The sequence below is a fragment of the Stigmatopora argus genome, chromosome 10 (genome assembly GCF_051989625.1).
Source record: "Stigmatopora argus isolate UIUO_Sarg chromosome 10, RoL_Sarg_1.0, whole genome shotgun sequence".
Classification (NCBI taxonomy): domain Eukaryota; kingdom Metazoa; phylum Chordata; class Actinopteri; order Syngnathiformes; family Syngnathidae; genus Stigmatopora; species Stigmatopora argus.
This window is the reverse complement of record NC_135396.1, coordinates 8,935,992-8,954,386: the sequence shown is the minus strand read 5'-3', so window position 1 is coordinate 8,954,386 and position 18,395 is coordinate 8,935,992. Positions and strand designations below refer to the sequence as shown.

Genomic DNA, 18,395 nt, shown 5'->3' with positions numbered 1-18,395 from the left:
TGCAATCAACTGATTTGCTTTTAAGACACTTTGATAAAAAGGTATCTTCGTCATCGGTTGGAATAAAAGCACCCATGACGTAGACATTGCATAAAATTAACATTGAGGTGCCCCTGTTTTTTGGCCAATGAGCCTATTGTTGTAGTTTGCGTTTATTGGTTGGGGTTATAATGAGCAACAGTGCTTTTTAATTGCAACATCTGTGAACCTTTTGGTCTTGCTAATGTTTCAGCATGGCTCTATTCCTTCCAGCAGGGATTTATCTCTGACAGAGTCCTTGAAGTGAGCCAGCTAGCTCCCGGCAACAAATGAGTGGCGTCTGTCTGCCGGTTTTTGTGTGGAAAGAGTTAATTGTGTCTAGTCCCAAATTGAAATTCGGGCCCTGTAAAAGACTCCAATGTGGAGTGGAAAGATAAGGCGCTCGCTTCTAATCTGCTTGTGTGTGAAGCAGGTGTTTGCTGTTGGGGGAAAAAAAAATCATGACAAGGTGGACCATCAAAGCACATGACTTCATAAATTCAGTCATTTCATCGCATGAAATGACCTCAAAGCTATTTTACCATTTGAGAGCAAAATAACACAAATATGTTTGTGCTCTTTCATTAAATGTTGAAGATGTGATGTGATGGTGGCTTTGTTTAAAGCTGCTTCTAAACATTTAATACTGTTTTAATAGTTGGGATGCTTTAGGAATCAATATAGGGTTAAAAAAAAATGGTTTGGTGAGGTTATCCTCCATTTGAGAAAGCTGAATGGATCGGATAAAAGTCATTTTAACTTGTTAGTTCTAAATAATATCTGTCAGATGATACTGGAAGCGCCACAGTAAGAAAATAAGGTTTTATCTTAGTGCAAAATTTGATTTGAGAGGCCAGTGCAGGCTTTGTGAGAAGATTCGCAATATCTCTTTCATCTAGACTGAATGTGCTATCTTTCATCAAAAATAGACTCTGGCAATTTTGTAATCAAAATTCTGCAAACACGTCCTCATGGAATCAAGAGCTTCCTCAAAGTTACAGAATTGACCACAGGGACTCATGACCTAATTACATCCAAAACAATTGGTTAAGTGGTTAAGTATGCTACCTGTGAACCAAAGATTCAACCAAAGTAGTGAATCTCATGATGCCAACGTTGTGATTTATACATACATTTAATGTTTTATACAAGGACAATTGTTGGTAATGTAAAAATGTGTCTAAAAAGCAAGCTAGGAAAATAGATGATGAAGTTGTGATTGTGTTTTTATTAAAAAAAGGCATATATTGTTTTTCCATATTGATCGCTCTTACTCTATGATTGGCTGGCTACCAGTTCATGGTATACTCTTGGCCATGGTTACTAGCTGTGATAGGCTCAGGCACTCCCACGAACCCCTGTGAGGATAAGTGGAACAATATATCACATGATTCTTGCATGGTAACCTGAATTTTATTCATGCCTATATTGTGTAAAATCAAATTGCCATTCACAAAAGTAAATTTATATTGGATCTGTGTAATCCGTCTCGCTTTAAAAAAAAAAAATCACATACTCAAAAGTAACCTTAACCCCAAACAAATCTGTCATTCTTTTCAAAGAGAACAAGATCTTAAAAGCAGCTCGTTCACGACCGAAACCTTGCCATGCAATCTCAAATAAGATCACATAATGCCAGCATAGCACTTCAAATTCATCTTGAATGTACTCCCCTTTGAAATTTTCGGGCATTTTCTCCTATAGGTCTCTGTCTCCTTCTGAAACAGAGCCTCACTACCACCCTACAATTTTGCTTCCCTCCTTGGCGATGTGCTTTTATGAAAATTTGTTTGTCGGAGCCTTGTAAATGAGCATGTATATCAAGTAAAAATGCAAAGTGTTTCATCAAAGCCACTGCATACTGCCTGGTTGAAATCGGTATTCATTTCCAGATCAAACATTCACCGTTTAAAACCAAATAAAGGTGATATTGTAATATGTTTTTTTTTCTTCTGGGCTGCAGAGAAATATACAATGGTTATTTTTACTTGGTCACATAATTGCTCACACTTTGAGAATGGGCAGGATGCAATAGCCGTCACCTCCTAAGTGAAGTTTCTGTGCAAGAAAGCAATTTTCAGACAAGGATTCCTATTCATATCATTGTGGTTATGCATGAGTGTGTCTTTGTAATGAGAAATAGATTTGATTTCACTCTGCAGACATTCGACAAAAGCTGCAGAGTTTTTTGCAACATTTTATTTTATTATGGGAAAAAAAGACTGTGGTGATATTGTTGGATTCACTCATGGTATGCCATTGACGGCAATAGTTGTCTGAGATCTTGCCGTGATTATTCAATCGGCCCCTCTCAATTTAATTTTTGAGATGTGGGAGGATCCCGGAGTACCCAAAGAAAACCCACGCAACCCTGGGACGAACATGCAAACTCCACACTGTAAGGACCAGCCAGGGATCGAACCCTCGACCCAAGAACTGTTAAGACGACACGCAATTCACTCACTCAATGGGCCGGCCACATTACTATTACTAGTAATTATTATTCATTTATTCTTTGAAATTAATGTGCTGCGTGTTTCTGGTGCATATTTTGTTTACTCTAAGTAGCAGCAGGTTTTGTTTGTTGTGCGCAGAACAGTCAGATCTCACTATTGTCTTAGCGTTGCACGTATACAAACCCAGACAGAAAATTGACATGGAAACTCTTGGATCTGCCTTGTTAAAAGCAGACGCTGCGATTAAATCATGAAAATAGCTCATGGTCTTTGACGACGCGATAGCTCAACAAACATGCCGTCTTATTGGCTTCCTGAAAATTGGTGCTTCTGAGAGGCGAGGAATTGGCAAAATAGCATAGCATGGGGTATATCTCTGTTGTTGCCTGAATGACTGAGTGCAGCTAATGAATAGGGGTGTCATTGCAGTAGTGTCTTAAACAGCCAAGTTCTCTTCTATTTCTTCCTTGTTTTCTCCCTTTGATTATAGTATGGCTAATGGCTGTCCAACAAAGCCATTTGGTGTTAACAATCATTTGCCTCTAGAACTGGTTTGTTGTGTATTGCAATATAAAGAACCAAGCAAACCGAGGTTGCATTTTGTTAAGTATAACTGTGTAACAAATGACATAAAATGTTCCCAAACAGTTAGTTCTTTTTGATCCAGGCTAAAAATCACTATTGTTTACTATAGCATTTTCTTAACCTCACTTAGTGTCTGAAAAGTATGCTTTGTGCTGTTTGCTATATTATTTGTTTTTCTTCTTCTTGCTGATTTTATCTTGTTTTGAATTTCCCTTCCTTTGCCTTGTGTAACCCCTGCAAATCATTTATTCATTCATTCATCTTCCACTTTGCTTATCCTCACCAGGGTCTGCCAGCTAACTCTTGAAAGGAGGCGTGACACACCCTTTTGGTCACTAAAATAGAGAAGGTTTAATGTAAAAACGATTACTCGACAAAATATGTTTAAAAAAAACAAACAAACTGAAAAAAAGGAATAGAATGGAGGGTGTCGAGTCTTCATACTCAATCGTGTGCAGCCTCTGATACTGCTCTGACACTACATCTGAAGGCGGAATATTGAAGTGGCAACTTCCTAGAATTTTGCATATGCATTTTACAGAACAGTGACATGGAAAATTGTCTGTTCCTTTTACTTTCCTTTTGATATTGCAATGCTGCATGAAGAGATGTGAATCTCATCAGCTACAGCAAATATGCAAATAAGCCTGCTTGTATAGCAGACGGGTGGAAATGTTGTGTTGCGATGCAGCGCACGATGCGTTCGGATGCCCCGAGGCTGTGTTGTGCTGTTTGACAGTGATTATTGGCTCTTAAGTAGAGGGGGTGTTAAGCCTCCAAGGCCGCTACCTTCCTCACAAATTGGCGCTGTTCAAATTTGTGGGGTATTACTGATACACATACACAACTTCAGGGTCTTTCTGAGTAGAAAAGGCTACGGAAAAAAAAGGTAAGAGGCAACTTTGGCTGCATCCACATTTGCACTACCCTGTAGGCCACATTCACCCCATGTGGTACCAAAATATGCTTTGAACAGTTTTTTTTTCTCCTGCAGAGCTTGGTTCTTTACGCAGCATAAATGTACAAATAAATATTGTATTTCTAAAAAGGTAATGCGAAGACGAAATAAAAAAACATTGATACTTATATGGCAACGAATACAGCCATGGCTGAAGATCAATTGAATGTTTAGCAAATGGCATCATCCAAAGTTAGCTCAAATTGGTTGGATGCTGTACCAAATACAGAACGTTTGTTACTAGGTATTTTTTTTTGTATTTTGATGAAGAAGCAAATTGTTTCAAGTCCAATTCAAGTCATGTGCCATTTTTTTTTTCATAGTCCAAGTCGTGTTGTCTTTCAACATGACCATCAAATTCATGACTCGAGTGTCACTCGAGTCATAGTCATAAGGCTGCAGCCCACACCTCCGCGTGTAGAAACCATTTGAGCACGAAACATAAACTCGATGCAGATGATTTGCTCTCGCGGGTCACACAAAATGATGTGACGGGACGAATAGGACCTCTAGGCCGTGAGACAGCCGTGGAATTGATGTCCTTGTGATCAGACTTGTCATTTGAAAATAAAATGGCCCAGATATTTTATTTGACTTCATACACTGAGTACATTGCCAGACAGAAGTCAAGAAAGGTTGATAGTCTATCTCTGACAGTTGTACACTTAGTGTTGAAATTGGAAGCCAGTGCCATACGCAGTAATATTGTGTGTATAATCTGCATACATACAATGTTTAATAAGCATGTCAGTGATCCTTTATACATCCTGCACTGCTTGCATTTCAACTGCAAATGAAAGGTTCCAAAAACTGTTTTGTCAGTGCCTTAATCTCAGTCTCATCTTCGACAATCACAAAGAATTGATGGTGGTGTTGTCCACTTATAAAGAATAAATTGCTTCACCTCAAATAAAAGCCTTGGACTCGATGCATTTGAGTCAATAAACACCCCAAGCCACTGGTGGCGGAAACTTTAATCAACAGGATTCAGGTCTGTGGCAGTAATTCAAAAGTAGCAGATGAATTAAAATCTTTAAAAGTAGAAAAGTTTTTCCAAACAGTCTGTGCTTGCGTTCACTGACCTCGATAGCCCGCTGGGCCGAGGAAGCAGACAAAAGAAAAACATTTATTCCAGACAATGAATTTGTTCAAGAAACAAAACAGTCAACATTCTGCTCGGTTAAACACACACACCAAACAAAACAAACAAACAAAAAAACACTAGCCCAACATGTTACTTGTTACTAAAAGCATACTATTTTTTTCTCGGATTTCCAACCGGCAAGGTTTTATTGGCAGTTGTGGCCATCGTTCTTGAGTGGCGAGCTGCGATTATTCCACGGTGTCATGTTTGTGTGTGTCAAATGGCACTTTTAGGCCTTCCCAATCGATTTTGGTGCCGAGCTCAAGATGGCTGGCAGATGGCCATAGTCTCATTATTTGCTGTGCTTCAGAGCCAGTGCCTGACAGTCAATGTGGTTTGAGTAGCCATTATTTGTAATGCCATACATTGAGGCGCCTTTATATATGTTGGAGCGTGTGTTATGGCCATATTAGTTTTGTGATTTGTAGCTTCCAACGGACAGCAGATGGGAAAATAGGATACTAGGAGGACATGATCATGATTCACACTACCAGTAGAAAGCTATTCTCACATACAACCGTTTCTTATGGAGCAATATGGCTTTAACCTCCTAAGACTCAAACTCATGCATTTTTATTTTCTCTTTGATATTCAGGCTACATGGGACCTGATGGGTGTAAAACACAAAACATTATCTGTTTACATGATGTAGTTTCTGAAAAACATGATGTCCACATCATAAGTGGACGCCAGGCCCTTGTAGTCCAAAATGTCACATTGTAGTCTTTGACATCCAAAAATGCGATGTCCACACATGTGAATGCTGGGTCGGAGGAGGTTAATTCTTTACATGGCACTCGTTTAACTCATTGGCTGCCGTCGACGGAACAAGACGTCCAATCCATTGTTATTGGGAGAAGAGGGCAGCAAAAGATTACTTCCGAACCCCCCGCCCCCGACTCACAATGGAGTAGACCTCTAGTGTCGTCAGTAGCACTGAAAGATGAGTGTTCACAGCTAAAATCCTCCCAGTATAAATTGGACGTCTATGATTGTCAATGGCAGGCAGGGAGCCAGATACAAATTTAAAATAAATTTTAAAAAATCAATATTTTATTGTTATCGGGCGCCATATGTGGAACGTATTTTCATTCCAAGCCGCTTATACTCACGAGGGTCACGGGGGTGCTGGAGCCTTGCCAACAACAGGCAGTAAGCAGGGAATACCATTATTCTTAATGAAGTTTATTTATTTATATCAAAATGATGATAGTAAATTATGAGGGTGAAATTACCCAAAATGTGATAACCAAGTATGCAGACACCAGTTATTTTTTTTAATGAGCAAAATTAGTTGCCTGGCAGAGAAAGAGTTAAAATAAATAAATAAATATATAAATAAATGAATTGCTTTCTGCAAAAAATGTTATATCTCCCCCTTTAACAATTGCAATAACATTTTTTCCCTACCCAGTCTTTCAATGTTGACAATCTTTACAGCATGGATTTAATATTATTTCACAAAATCTCCTGTTTGTTTGTCTAGTGTGACAAATGATAATCAGCAATTTTACATTGATATGTAATAATTTGAATGCTAGAAGTTACAGCAGTTTGTATCCATGGTTTTCCTCTCATTGTTCTCTTTTTTTACAGGAACCAAAAGTGATTGGACCAATGGCTGCTATGCTGTAACAGAACCAGGTGTTTGTTATTCCCTCATTATCCTTGCAAGTTGCAGACAAAAAAAAGAGTAGAGTTCCTTTCACATGCACATGTTGCATTTGTCTACACTCCACATCCCAAAGGTTGCCTGCTCCAATGAAGCAAGCCATGATTAGAAATAGAAAAGTTAGGAAAAACAACTCTTTTAAAAATGCCTTTTTTAAAAAAAATGCTTTATTTTTAATTTTTAATTACAACACTGCAAGGACCAACACTGAAAGCCCAGGGAATGCAACTGCACTGCACAACTGGAAAACTTTTCCCTGGTGAGGAAAGAAACTTTCAAATAAGATGAAGAATACCTGCAGATAAGGTAAGTTTATGCTTTGGTTTACTTGTCTTATTATACTATCAGTTGTGTTTTTGCTTAGAATATAGATGACTGAATTCTTTTTGATTTTGATAGTATAATAGTGCCTGTATAGCTTCTCCACTATTTAACTTTGGATCTTTACTTAAATGTTGTGGTACACCGTTCATGAGGATTAAGGCTGATAGTTGATTTAGTGCATTTAAATTGCAAAGAGTTGGGCAAGATTCTGCTAAACACTAAGAGGATCCTGTGAGGATAACCCTATCTTTAAGATTCCGTTTGTACATGGCAACATTTGAGATTCTGAACTAAGCACTGAATTGCATTGAACTTAAGGCTCGTAATTTGCGGCCTTGCTGAACCGTGATTCCCTTGGAAACTATTATTTCCCTTCTGTATGTCGGCATTAGCGTACATAGGAGACCAAAGTAAATAGTGTTGGGGAGGGAAAAAAAGTCTTTTTTTTTATTCTTACCTTGATGGTAGAATAAACATTGGCTGAATGCATAACCTTGTTCTTTGTCTGAGCAAATCAAACTATGCTTGTCACCACAGAGTTGCTTTGATTTTTAGTGGGATCCTCCTAAATTAAATATAATCTGCGTGCCAGAAGTTTTTGGTTGGCATTTAAAGATAATTTTCCCCCATAGGAAATGTTACCTGAATTTATTCATGTTTCCAAACACTTTATTAATGCTGCAAATTGTCTGTGCTAACTATTTTATTGCCATCTATTTTTTTATTATTATTATAAGGTTGTGTGTTTTAACTAGTGTTGGATTGATACAATTTTTTGGGCCCTCATCAATTCAGATAACTGATTTAAAAGTGTAATCTGAATGACTCAGGATTGCTCGTTGATGCCAATTTGACATAGAATAAATATAGAATAAATTTGTGATTATTTAATAATTTTATTTATATATATTTTTAATAATTCCACCATTCTGAAACAACCAGATTTCAAATTAAATCTTTGTTCAGTGATACTCCATTAGGATTTACACACGTAAGCGAAGCTGATGAGTTGACAAGACTACAGTTGGATACACAAGGTGTTTGAAAATTAATGTCAGATTACAAAAAAAAACAGCATTTATGGGGATAAGTCTGTAGCTAACTGTCTTGTTACAATTCAGTGAAGGATTTATTTCCTGCTTTCCATGGTGTCTCTAGAGAGCTTTAATGGATGTTGTAGTCCAAATGTATTGTATTATTTGGAAAATGTGCTCCAATATGTGTGCCCATTAGTCCTTGCTTTTGGCTTTGTTACATATTTCAGTAATTGATTTTCAATCCAGTCTTTGCCTTTGGTGACCCTTCCAGAGTAACTAGTGTATTTTGACGTCAGTACCACCAAGGTGAGATGTGATAAATAACGCCCATGGCTCTCATCGCAAGCAGAAAATTAATGATCTGACAAATGGCTGATTCATTACATTAATGCACAGAGTGGGCTGTTCTTCACGGGCACAAATTAGTTGTAACCAATTCATTTGCCAACGTCCATGCTATTCCCCGATCCACCCGCGTTAATTGCGACTGATTTTATTTTTCTAGTAGGTGCGGACAATCTGGTGCTAAAATCACATGATCCTAAATATTGACATGTGATATGATTTGTAACCCTTCATTAGAAACACTGTCAAGTTGTTTTCATTGCCATTATCATGTTGCTTAGCAACTTGTTTTGACGTTGTGCTGTTCTATTGTAAATATTAAGTGCATTGTATTGGAAAATATTTCTGTGCAGGGGTGAAGTCGGCAATCTAGAATATTCCTCACACGCAACATACTTTACCATTGTATGTAATGTAGGAAATCACTCTTTGAAATAGCCTCTTAATTACAGTGCTAGAACCTAAACGTCATATGAATTTTCCAACGACTTTAACTGGCGTTTTAGGCAATTAACGCCATTTAGTATAATCAACCACTTGCTCATTTGTTTTTTTAATTGCCCTGCTCTTGTGCATACAGGATATAAATTCATCAGCTCTCAGAGATGGGAAGGGCGGTACATTCATAAACGCTGAATGTCACTACAGTTTTAGACAAATTGATAGTGTGGACTTTACCATTAATGCAATCGGGACTAAATTCTGCAAGTTGCGCCGTGGGTTTTAATTAAGATGAAGATTTTTATTTAGTGCTACATCCAAAGGGTTACAACCAATATACAGTAACTTTAACATTAATAACCTGCCCTTTTTTTTTAAATGGGTGCTATGTGTAGCATGATAATGAAGAAAAAAATGCGTAGTAAAAAAGTTTCCCAAACCAATCAGTAAATTATACTTGGGCCTTCAAAAAACTCACTCTGGAGAAAATTACAGCAAATTCTAAAGACCACAACCAAGATAGCACAGTTTACCACGTTAGATAACATTTTCAGACGTTTATTTATGTAAATTAATACCATTCTGCATAGATGATGTTAGTGTGATGCTGCAAAAATCGAAGCTTTCGTGCCTGAATGTGCAAATATGTCAGTCGTGGCAGCTCGAACGCAGTTCATGAACTCTTCACAAAGGCGGCATTATTCCTCCAGGACTAAAGCACAATGACCGTGATCATTTGATAAACCAGTGCATCATTAAACATGAACAGTACACGACATTGCGCTTGTTTAAGAGGCTCGCCTTGCTTACCAACCTCACCCACCGAAACAATTAGTAGCGCTTTGCAGCAAAGCGTGGTGGTTTGTCTTTATTAATCACACTGCCAAGGCTGCTGATTGCAACCACAACAATCAATGAGAGACTTTTTCCACGCAGAGTAGAGAAAATGAAAAATGAAAAGTCCACAGTGTTGCCAAAGGATTCATGACGGTGGGGTGAGAGATTTTGTTTTGTATGGTCTTATAATTACTTTTAAACCAGCAGTAAATTTTGTCGCTGCCCGTGCACTATTGGCAAGATATCAGGGTGAAATATTAGGATTGTATTAGCAGGCCGCAAAGATGCTTGTTTCAGCATGTTGCCCATCCTAATAAGCGCTTGACGCCCATCCTACTAAGCGCTCAGTCAATGAATTGTTGAAAAATATCTCGTTGAGGACCATTGAAGGGCGTCGACCAGGCAACCCCAGCCATCATAACTAACACTAAACAAAAGCGATTAATTTTAAGACAAAATGAAAACCAATACAAACAAGCCGTTTTTTTTAAACAAATTAAAATTGATCAAATTAGAAAGAATATCAAAACTATGACTTTTTAACTGTCTTTTTTTGTACAGATAATGATGTCATTTAGGTTTTTTATCGTCACATTTCTCTATTTTAAACGTTTTTATAATCAATATAAAACATCATAATAACAAAACAATGTATTATCAAGCTCATCTTTTTCGAAACTTTGTTTTGTTATGTTTCTGGTTTCAGCTTTTCTAACTAATACAGACAAATCCTACAGAAAATCTATATTTTTGTCATAACTACTAGTAGCATTGTTTATATTCCTGAAATGCAAAGTTTAAATACACTTTTCTTGAGTCTCACACTCTTCTTTTCTAATCTATGAAGTATGTCATTAGTTTTTTTGGAGAGAAAATCCATCAGGCGCATGGCTTCTTTTCATTTTATTCCAATTTACGCACAATTTACATGTGATAATTAGTTGACGATTGTGAAGAAGAAATGGACGTGCGTGCAATGCTTTCATCTGACATTTTAATCAATAACACATTATCCCCTTTCTGCTGCAGTTGTTACCAATGTATATTTGAACAGTACTTATTGGCATTGTTTTCCTCATAATGTTAAATAGATTGAAAGTACGTATATTTGGTAAGGTTTTTCCATCTTGATTGGCCAATTTATGTACTACAAAACCTTGGATTAAAATCCAAATGATTATAGCTGCTGGTTGCAAATCATATATTCATCAATGTAATAACATCTTTACTAGAAGCCATTTTTTAAATTTTCATTACTTGCACAGACGATATTTTTTTAAAAGTTTGTGGGGGTTTGTACTATAAAACATGTTTATATTGATATATATTTTGAATCAAAACATTTTTTGCCTTGGTATGCATTTCTAGACTGTTCACTAAGACAATCTTTGTGGGGATGTTTTTGCTGATTATTCAGTACTTTGTATTCATGATTCAGCCCTGAAGATCACATTCATTGAATAATACTTTTTTCACTTGTGGATCGTGTGCAGAAAGTAAGTCTTATACAGAAAGTAACCCAAGAAATGTAAATTGTCTTTACAAAAAGACATTTCGTGTAACAAATTGAAAAAAAAATGTGGATGCTATTTACACATGGCAGAAAATGCCACTGTTGATTAGTGAAAGTTGTTGATGTGCTGAGGATGGTGTTGTAGTTGTTTGGAGATGTGTCAAAAAGAATATAAGGGTGGAAATTTTGTTTTGGAGAGTGAGAAAAGTGTGCAAATATGCAGCCATCCACTTTGTAAGGAGTTGCATACATATTTTTCTTAGTTTTCTGCTAAATTAAGCTCCTTTAGATTCAAGGTTGATGGACACAAAGGCTTTGAATTCTTTGCACTCAGAGCAATGAAATTTTGAAGTAAGACGTCTTCGTAGAGCTCATACACGTGACAGTGCTATAAGTTAGGGACGTCACGGTGACATAGTGGCCCGTCCTCTCAAGTCATTTTAACTGCCAAAGTCTTGTTGAAATACTGTTCAATGAAGGATAAATGCAAGGTAGTGATGACCTGGAGGAAGCGGGTGTGATCAAACCTCCTTAAATCAGCGGGCTAAATAAATCCTTGTTAGCTCATGAAAATTACTGGCGCGCAGATGAAATCGTCGAGGCTGCCAACGCCGAGCCAAACTTTCAAGGTGATGATGCCTGAGTGGCTGCATTGGTGGCGGAGCGTTTCCACGGCGACAGTTATACTTTCCTCTTCATAAAGAATGTCAGCTAATCAAGGGGGGAGCTAGTTGGCGTTTGGAGCATCCCGGCCGGCTCTTCTCTGGAGGCGGATGTGGAGGAAGGATGACTGAGTTGGTTCCCATAAGAACCGGGTGGCGTCAGTTTTAACTGGTTCACATACCAACAGTCGGGCCAAATTGGACAATTTGTTTTCATCATTTTCCCAATCACATTCAGCACTTTTCTAAATCTCTGATTATCCTGAGTGGCTATCTCGTTAGGGGGATGGAATTAGTTAAGAACTATTTCATAACAGCTTTACACTATTTTTTAGGAGAGAAAGATGAGTTTGTGTGTACATGGTGCTAGAAAAATGGAAGATTTCTTGAAAATACCTAAACTTAGAGTAAGATGTAATTTCTCTAAAGCAGTTTTCTAGCCAAAAGATGGAGAGTAATTTGCTAGTACTTAAACCCTCTTGTAATCTGTTATGCGTTTTAATTAAAAATGCATATATCAAGACAATCTTTTCCATCTGGCTGGCTTCTAGTGTGCTGTAAAGCTTTCATAGAAATGAGGACATTGACTTTGTTCCTTTTATGAATTTAATAATTTCTGCTACTTTGATAAGAGTTGAAAAAGAAATTGTGGGTGATGGTCAGAAAAAATCTTTCTAATTTGAGTAGTAGACTATACTTAGAAATGGAGGATAGTCCCAGATTTTGCATATTGGGTATCTAATAAAACTACAGTATTTTACTTTAGATAGCTTGTTTCACCCATTTCCATTTATCCTTTGAATATTTCTACTGACTTTCCTTGCGTTCCATATAATACAGTGATGTGTGATGTATAGCATGCTCTAGTTCAAGACTACATCCAATTAAGATGGTGTAGTAAAAGAAAGACAGCCAGACAGACTTTTTCCCCCCAAAATGGTAGACATTTCCTGATTTTTAAATAAGAGCGTGTCGACTTTATCACAAAATCCATTAATTTAAAGACCCTGAATGAATTAAAGTTGCTCAAATTTGCCCCGATGTGATCACCCATTTGAAGGTTCATGATTTTTAGTACTTTGCAGGTATTAAATTAATAGGAACTAATAGACACTTCTCACAGGATGAGTTTTTGTTTGATTGTACCTCCTTTAAATGGCTTTTACTTCAAGTCTAGACTCATTTTTACCTTAATGCCTGTGCAAACCTTCACAATTGTGTAAAGTGCTTGCTCAAAGACTTAAAGGCAAGAACAATTCCTAGATTTGTCATCAATGCTTTTGAATAATAGGACCCAATAATATTATATTGATGATTAAGAATGTATTCATCACTATCATTTCCTTATTATATCTTTACTTTGTGAAACTAGTATTCACTTGGCTGTTTATTCCAAGCTGCATGTCAGTTTTAGCAAATAACATTTAAGGATCCATTTCACCCGCAAAGTTTGTCCTAGTGTTTTAAAATGTGGGCTGATAAGTTCACCGTCAGTTCTTGACATGACATCTGTGAAGCAGTCAACTGCATATCAAAGCGGCATTCAATATCTTTGCCCAGATTGGTTCCAAATGCTCTGCCAAATTCCCAAACAGGTGCAGTGAGGCTTGTCCCTGCATGATAATCCAGATGTGAGTTTTCTGCCCAAGCGTACAAAACGTAGCAGTTCCTTTCTTTACCTTCTGAAGCTTGGTTTTTTTTCCGTTAACGACATTCAATATCCATGTAGGCTACTGGTGAATTATTAATGACTGAAACAGAAATAGGCAATACAATAGCGTTGAGCCCTCAGGGAGTGTCTTTCAGGTTACCAGAAAAAAAGGCTAGCATTAATACAGCTGCTGCTGTCAAGTAATACCGAGGAAAAAAATGATTTCTTTATCTTTACTAAATGTAATCTGGAACCACGTGTGACTTTACCAGGTTTGACAGTTAATATGAGACATAATTACTATTGTCAGTGGTAATTTTTCCAATCTTTTTGGAAGGGCAGCTCAGTTGTGAAACAATGTATGCTGTAGTGAGGGAGAAAAAATATTGTCACTGCCTGTTCATTAAGCACCTTTCATTTCCGATTGTCAGACCTCGTTTGTTTGCCAGCTTAATTATATAGTTCCACTCGGGAATCTCATGAGGCCATACTTGTTCCGCTCTCAGATCCATTTTAGCATCTTGTGCACATCAACTTGACATCACTATTCTGTGAGTCAGCTTCATTATTATTATATAGTTTTCCCCTTCACATCGTCGTAGCGAACTTGGTTTCTTTCTTTTCAAGAACTTGACAGATATTTAGCAAACATGCAACGAAATGGTAACAAATCCAGTGTGAAATCCACGTGTCTATGCTTGTTCATCCGACAAATAGTCTTTTTGGAGGGCCCAACAACCTTCAAATCCTGGTACACGGGCGATTGGTCGCCGATCTTTTGGTCGCCGATCTTTTGGTCGCCGATCTTTTGGTCGCCGATCTTTTGGTCGCCGATCTTTTGGTCGCCGGTCTTTGGGTCGCCCGGAAGGTAAGTGATAATTACCATTTAAATCGTTGCTCAAATTCCCTAAATACAAACTGCAAATTACTATTTAGTCATACTTAATGCCCTAGTAATTATTAGGCTAAAGAAAAGCTCCAAATTTCCGGGACTTTTATTGTTTTTTGTTGGAGAACTTGTTAAGACCCTGACTGACGTAGCTTCTTAAAGGGACAACGCATGTACATACAAACTCTTATACACTCACACGTCGCCTCAACGAAATTGCTCATGGCCATTGTTAGCTTTTATTGATGCGTAGACCGTGTTGTTTTGTCGCCGGTCTTTTGGTCGTCGGTCTTTTGGTCGCCGGTCTTTTGGTCGCCGGTCTTTTGGTCGCCCGTTGTCGCGGTCGGGGCGACCAAAAGACCGTGACCAAAAGACCGTGACCAAAAGACCAGCGACCAAAAGACAGCGACCAAAAGACAGCGACCAAAAGACCGGCGACCAATCGTGCACACACGCAAATCCTGGTGAACATGCATGTTGAAGATTCTCCAAACCTCACGTCAGCACAAAGCTAACGACAAGCAATTGTTGATTATTCAGTTTCGGCTAGCCCAGCACTCACTCTCCAATTGGAAGTCTGCCAGAAAGCTTTCGCCAATTACAAAAGCATCAGAATCAATTAGTCCATCAGATGAGCCAGCAGAAGCGTCAGTATCCACACCTCCAACTTTCGTATTGTTCTAGTTCGACAAAAAGCTTCAACGTTATAATTACGTAACAAGAAAAATCTGTTCAGTGCGTCGGGCACCAAGCGTAATCGTTAATCATTGACACTTCTGACAGTTAATTGCGGCAAAGCAATGGCTTTTTCATATTTGCCGAGCAGCTGCTCTCAAATAAAAGTTCCATGATTAGCATACAATTTATATTTTGTAATTTGCCAAGATGGTTTCCACTGCTGGGTTGCTTGCATATTTGTTTAATTTTATTTAGCAGAAATCAGCAGTTAAGACCTGCAATGTCTTCCTGAACTTGACATTTTTAAACAAGGTGTAATTATATAACTATCTTAAAAGCCCACTTTCACGAACACACCAATTAAATAATAGTCATGTGAGACGGTCTTTGAAAATAGTCACACAGATCCATAATTATTGAAATTATACCACAAAAAAAACATTTATTGCCACAAAATTACATGTGCCTTTGTCATTTCTTGCATTTAATTGCTAAATCTGTAATATTCTCTTTTTATGTAGGTCTATTTCAGCTGTAGTTGTTTTTTTCCATTAGCTTTGGGATCAAAACGGCCTTAAATTAAGTTGAATAAGATTAAATATGTATCCTAATATAATAGCTATTTGGTTCTCTTTTTTTGGAAAAATAAATTCTCCTAATATAAAATTTTCTTTCCCCCCAAAAAACGATCTGTCGTTCATTCCTCTTTTGTGGCCTGTGATTGCTAAAAATCAACATCGCCCAACCGTTTTATTTAAAGAGACGAAAAGTCAGAACAGGTTAATTAGCCCTAAGTTATAGTTGTCATTCATAACTTTGTGTGAGTTTGACTTGAGGCAGAGTTGTCAAACTTGCTCTCTCACTCGCTACCACGCATATCCATGTCAATTCTTAAAAGGTAAACCTGACAGCTTCTCCATTTTCCGCTCTGTTATTCCAGCGGCTCAAACCTCACAAACTTTCTTTTATTCCTGGAGGTAAAGAAATGCTCCTGTTGTTACCTCTACGCTGGTAGTTTGCATGAAGACGTGTCACTTCTTGGAGACAAGATTGCATCGAAAGAGCTCTGAATTCCTGTGTATCTTTTCATGCCACACATACATATACGCACACACTCAAAGCAAGCCACTTCTAACCAACTGTTGACAGAGATGCGTGTTCTGGGACCGGCATCAGTCGAACCGGTAGCACGGAGAGAACAAAGTGCGTCGTGTTTGCCATGACGCTAACTTCTCTTAGTTCCTCTGAGACATCCATCATTAAATAAAAACGAGTGCTTTGAGCCAACGCAGGAATGCACTGTAGATGTTGCATTACACACGATCAAAGCACGAAACAAAAGGTGTTATTTGTTATAGGCAACACTTCAGATGGAGGAGAATTTACTTCAGGGTAATTACATTTTGTCAGGGCTCAAGCGTAGAAATTGTCTATCCATCCGTTAACTAAAGCAGTTGTTCTAGGGGAAAAAATGTGGCACTCACTGTATTGCCGTCATAAACAAATTAAAATACAGCAGTGAAGTAGATCTAAAATATACATGAAAAAACTAGTTAGCTTGTTTGTAATCCTGAAGGTGTGATATTAAATGGTAATGAGGGAGTTTCCAACAGTTGGGTTGTTGAGAACTTCAATATATAGAAGAATAAAGTAAAAAAAGAAATGCTAAAACTTGAAGGTTGAGGTGAACTAAAAATATTATGAAGGGGAAAAAAGGCAATAATAGTCGACATTTAAATTTTGGCTTTCAAACATCATTTGAAATGCAAAACATAGCAGTACGAAGCAATAGCTAACATACATGGATTTCTCCCAGTTTAAAATCTTAAGGTTATATTTTGATTTTGGAAAAGGCACACACACAATAGCACACAATTGTTATTGCATTTCACTTCACAGTAGCGACCACATATCGTTGCTTAGCAGTGAACGGAGCACAACTCGTAATGTTCTTGACAAAAGATTGAGTGTAGACCACCGATATCCTCGCCAAGCCTACAGCAAGTAAGACTCCAATCAAACCTATAAATTGGCAATGCTTTGGAACATGGCAAAAATAAAAAAAACATATACTATCACCCTTCCTGCCTCTGTAAGGTCACCTACAAGGACAAGGATCTGTTATTATGTTCCAGTAAATGTGTGTGTGCGTTTGCGTTCATGAAAGAGCCTCGACCACAGTGTCACGCTATTTCAAGGAAATTTCACAGCAACTCAACTATCATAAGCCCGTTTAATTGCTCCAAAGAACTCCTTTGCAGTCGCACCATAGCGGGATTAAACGGTAGTTGATCTTTCTCTTCATGCTCGTTGTCTTCTCTGATTTGAGCACTAAAGTAACTGGGGAAATGTCCTAAGCGCTTTTTTGCCTTGTAAAAGTAAGATTTTCTTTCTTCTTCCGTCTTTAATTGAATCGGAGAATATTCTAATTTCAGAAACATGGGCATGGTGTGTTTTCATGTTGTTCAAAGGTTTTTGGTGGCAGAGTAATTGTTATAATCAGTGCTTTGAAACCTAGCCACCTTTTTGATTAGGTCCGTGAGGGGCATCAGGTTTGAGCTGGAGTGCTGAGTATTTTTCATTTTTTGGCCTTGGATGGCACAAAATGAAACAAGGAATCAGGGAAAAATGCATGCTCTTTTTAGGGCATAATCACACCATGAAAGTCTATAGTTTGCTTTTTTTCTAGCGGTTGCTTTTGACATTGAAATTTTTGATAACGACCCTTCACAAGTGGTTCAATCATTGGAAGCTTGGAAGCCAACCAAGGCTTGGTCTTGAGGTTTGAATATGCCTTTTATTCCAAAGGCGGCATGCCTGGATTAAATAATATTGTCACAAGATCTATCAGTAGTACCTTGGTTGAGCACCAATGTTTTAAATAATTTACCTCAGTTTTGTCATTTTTTGCTTTCGGCCAATACATTTCATCTTGGTGCATTCCTAGTTAGTGTCTACTGCTCATTCCCAGGCTAAATTTATGTCAAACGAATGCACTTGCTCTAACAGTGGAAGCAAGATTACATTTTCATATTTCATCCTTATCTCCCCTAAGATGGGATGTTTTGCAGCTCTCATAATATGGGTTGGTCCCAAGCTCCAGCTATTGAATATTGATTGGTCTTCCTTGGGGAAATTAATATGATGTATTAGAGCAAAAGTGCGCTATCACAATTGTTTAGCAT

The 18,395-nt window shown here is 37.8% G+C and overlaps 1 protein-coding gene across 1 annotated transcript in view; it reads left to right on the top strand.

Annotated features, from left to right (window-relative positions):
- The first annotated feature begins 6,855 nt into the window (after positions 1-6,855).
- Positions 6,856-18,395, top strand: part of lrfn1 (leucine rich repeat and fibronectin type III domain containing 1) — a 112,989-nt gene continuing 101,449 nt past the window's right edge. The window contains exon 1 of the mRNA XM_077610981.1: positions 6,856-7,139. The gene's annotated coding sequence lies outside the window, so the exon portion shown is untranslated. The remainder of the gene's footprint in view (positions 7,140-18,395) is intronic.